We start from the raw sequence: 5,000 nt of genomic DNA on the forward strand, positions 1-5,000 counted from the left end.
TTCCTAACAGCAGTTTGTTCTAGTCTGTCCTGCGCACTTCCATGATTTTAAGGAGCAAAGGCTGTTTACCCTGACGTGCTCAGACGCCATTATAAAAAATACTTAATCTGTTAGTCGATAGCAAAAGAAATAAAAAGTCGGAAGAAAATCGTACCGTAAAATCAGCATATTCGACTCTACGCTCCAAGTTCTGAGAGTCGAAAATTGTTTTTTCCCTCCCTTTGTCGCTGGGCGTCGAATATACTTATCAGACGTAACAAATTTGCAACTGCAGGTGCATGAGAACGCGAAACTTGAGATGCAAATCGCCGGTTAAATTCATAGCCCGCGGTACTTTCACTTGGGTTAGTTGGCGGGAAAAAACGCCATTTTTTCGGGCTTTCTTTTGAACAGAAAGGTAATTCATATTATGTATATATTCTGTTAAACAGAGTTAGCGTTGTTATTATAAGTACTGTTGTATTTTATTATTATTTCTCTTATTATCATCATCATCGTTATTACCATTATTATTTCCCTCATTTTCGTGACGTAGTAAGCAATGTTGTCTTGATCTCATTAGAACATTGCCACCTTTACTACTGTTGTTTATATTGTTATATTAATCTTGGCACAATCACTACAGTTAGTGTCACCGTTACCGCACTTGTTCTTACCCTCATTTACTATACACCATTATCACCATCTTTACGACCATTACTCTCACTATATCAACACACCCTCTCTCAGCTGCCAAAACGCACCCGAACAACATAACACGCACCATATTCCCAGTATGTAAATGATATGAGCGGAATCACTATCAATGACATCAACAAATTTCAAGGCATTACGTGAGAGAAAGCAATTTTTCCTAAATATTTTCCTGACGTGTTATAGAATAATCCACTGTTGCTTATCCTGTAGTACAAAGATGATATTTGCTTTTTGTCTGTTTTAATTTGTTATTGTCTGTATTTTATAAATGTTCTTGATATTGTTATCATTATTACTGTCCTTACTATTACTGTTATTTTAGTATTACTGCCGTTCTTTTTTTGCGAGCTCATTTTCACATTGCTTTTATTATTATCATTATCATCAGTATCATGATTTTAATTGTTGATATTATTCGTAACAGAATGAGTATCATTATCGTTATCTGTTATTGCTGTTCCTGTGGTTGTTCTTGTCATGGTCATTACAGCTAATTATGATCATGACTACTATTATTATTAGCATTATGATCATGATGATTATAACTTATTCATTTTTTTCAGCATTATCATTATCATAACCATAATCATCCTAATGTGAATCATAATCATAAAAATCATCATTGTCATCTTCATTGTCATTGTCATTATCATCATCATCATCATCATCATCATCATCATCATCATCATCACAATCACCATCATCATCATCACAATTATCATCATCATCATGACATTTGTATCATAATTATTATCATTATTATCAATGTTCATCATCACCACCATCATTATCATTATTCTCATTACAACTATAGTTATTATTATTTATGGTGAATTAGGGGATCACAGTCACTATCTAGAAAGCTTTAGTTATCACTCCTTCTCCGAGGGAAATGATGACTCGATCTCTGAACTGCCAATTCAGAAATGGGCTGTTAATGTCCTCAAGAAATATAAACTAAATTAAACTTGTATTTGTAGAACCATCTCCAAGTAAAGGTTTTACCACGACTGCTATGGCCAATTATTCCCCATTTCAGCTTTAATATAAATTATCACGTGATATATAACACACGGCATAAAATCAAATGTTTACCTTGCCCTCCCCATTCGCCAGGGCTTAAGAGTGACGTAGCTTACAGGCGTGACTCAAGAAAAGAAAATAATAGTCACATTTACCTTATGAATCTTATATCCCACATGAATAACTGTGAATCAACCAAACAACATTAACAACAAAAAAATTGCCAACATATATATGAAAACATAAGAAATAAAAATAAACTCATCACCTTGCATTGGTGCAGGAAAAAAAATATATAATTCCAATATCAAAATATCAAAGATCCTGAAAGATGAGGGCAGACTTATATAAATCACTCGAAAAAATAAGACCTTACAACTCATACTTAAGGTGACTTTTAAAGCATGACTTAGGAAAAGAAAACAATATTCACACTATCATATGAATCTTATATCCCACATGAATAACTGTGAACCAACCAAATAACATTAACAACAAACAAATTGCCAACATATAGATGAAAATATATGAAATCAAAATAAATTCATCAGCTTCCATTGGTGCAGGAAATATCAAAATATCAATATCAAAATATCAGACCCTGAAAGATGAAGGTAAGCTTATATAAATCACTCAGAAAAATAAGGCCTATGGTTTGTATCATATTTGAAAGAATTTCACTGCGTCAGCGTTAATATTATTGTTATTACAGTTATTATATCATTGTCATTATCATTCGATATAGTAGTGGTTGAAGAAACAGTAGTAGCGGTAGAAGTATCATCAACATCATCACCATCACCATCACCATCGTCACCATCATCATCATCAGCAGCAGCAGCACCATCATCATTACATTCACCATCACTATCAATACCACCATCACAACCACCATCACTATATTCTCACTCGTTCATCTTCAATCCTAACCGATAAGGGCGCTTCCAAGTATATGTTTTTCAGAAACATTTTCAGGACGAGGATTCCACAACAAGAAGCAGAGCTGACACCTACCGGGGAAGTCTGACGTCTCCTTTATATATTACGTCCTCTCTTCAGCTCAAGGGATCAGTGTTGTTTGGATCAGCAAACCTTTTTTTATGCTTAGGAGGAAGTACCTTCACTTCAGTGCTCCCAAGACACTGAAGTCATTCAAGTCGTGGTACGACTGTTGTTGTTGTTCATTGTTATTATCATTATTTTATCATTGTTATCATAGTAATACTGTTGCTCGTTGTTATTGTTATTCTTATTATTGTTATATATATATATTTTTTTTATTGTTGTTATCATTATTATCTTTATTATTGTTGTTGTTAGCATTATCCTCATCATTATAATCATTCTTATCATTATTATTAAAATTATTATTATTATTATTATAATGTCAACTGTAATAGTGATGATAACAATAATGATAATAATAAGAAGAATAGAGTTAGAATAGGATTCTATTATTTATCAACCCATTTTACATCAAATGCGCGGCCTGAACGCGCGGTCGGAAGGACGGACAGAACACAAGCAGAACTATAATATGATCATTGTCATTAGTATTGTTATTATTGTTGTTGTTATGATTGTTATTGTTTTGTTTTTGTCATCATTGTAATTGCTCTCGTTAATAGTAATAATCAATATTGTTATTATCATCGTTATCACTAGATTGAGAAGCAAAATGAAAAGCATCATATTATTGATAATAATGACAGGTGTTGTGTGCGTGTGTGCGTGTGTATGGGTGTGTGTGTGTGTGTGTGTGTGTGAGTGTCCATATACAATTATATATATATATATATATATATATATATATATATATATATATATATATATATTTTTGTGTGTGTGTGTGTGTGTGTGTGTGTGTGTGTGTGTGTGTGTGTGTGTGTGTGTGTGTGTGTGTGTGTGTTATTATTATTATTATTATTTACTTTTTTTTTTTTGCGTAATTTGAGGTAAATCAAACCTAGACACAGTAGTATTTGAGTCTATTGTAAATAAGGTGGTGAGATGAAAACCACCTACAATGATTACCTAAACAACTACTCCCCTGGGGAAGAACATGTATAAAGACCCAGTCAACTACATGATGTCAACATGGCGCTAAGTTTGTCAAACAACGCATCGGTGATGGCACGGAAAAGAAAAAAAAATCTCACATATATATGTATATATATATATATATATATATATATATATATATATATATATATATATATATATATACATGTATGTATGTATATGTATATATGTATATATATATATATATATATATATTATATAATGTGTGTATGTATAAATATATATATATATATATATATATATATATATATATATATATATATATATATAATGTATATATAAACTAATAACAAATGTTAGAACCTAAAATCATTAAAACGAGGGCCTCCATCTCGCAAAGCTGTTTTCCAGAACTACTCGATTCTGTACTTTTATCCCATAATCGTGATAAAGTAAAGAGTAGTTCCCGCGTCTCAGGCCCCTCCTCCGGCCGGAATCCGAACTGAAGGGGTGGAAAAGGGCTGTTATTTCAGTATTACCGGGAGCAAGGCGTGGTATTTCAGTGGATTTCGTGGGATTTCTTCATTGTTGCTGTTTTTCAAATTTTCTGCTTTTGTTTGAATTAGTTTTCTTACTTATGATGTTGGATTTTTTCACTTTTTTTTTCTCGAGTGTTCATTTGTTTTTCCTCTCTTTTGTCTCTTTTTTTTTCTTTAATCCCTTTCGTATTACCTTTTTTTCTCTCTCTTGGCGTTTCTCTTCTTTATTTCCCTTTTCTTCTTCATCTTGTTCAGTCGTCACCCGTTTCGACGTCACAACATATGGCCGTATATTGTTCCCTCGGACAACCTAGTCAGTAAAGTTAGAAGTAAAGTTAGTTGGAAAGTTAGTAGAGCATTACTTAGGCGGTATATTAAATCTGAAAATGTGATGGTATATTCTGGTTGTTATAAAGCCTGATAACCGCGACTGAGGTAGTGGTTTTAGAACTGGTTATTATTACTTTCGCTGGGCATATCATGATATCATGCTTAAGGATCAGCAGCGGATTTGTGAAAGTCGTTAAATACATGATCACAGACTTTTGTTATCTGCCAATGTTTCTAACCATATCTCTCTCTCTCTCTCTCTCTCTCTCTCTCTCTCTCTTTCTCTCTTCTCTCTCTGTCTCTCTCTCTCTCTCTCTCTCTCTCTCTCTCTCTCTCTCTCTCTCTCTCTCTCTCTCTCTCTCTCTCTCTCTCTCTCTCTCTCTCTCTCTC

Source organism: Penaeus monodon, chromosome 9, assembly GCF_015228065.2.
Source record: "Penaeus monodon isolate SGIC_2016 chromosome 9, NSTDA_Pmon_1, whole genome shotgun sequence".
In the NCBI taxonomy this organism is placed as follows: domain Eukaryota; kingdom Metazoa; phylum Arthropoda; class Malacostraca; order Decapoda; family Penaeidae; genus Penaeus; species Penaeus monodon.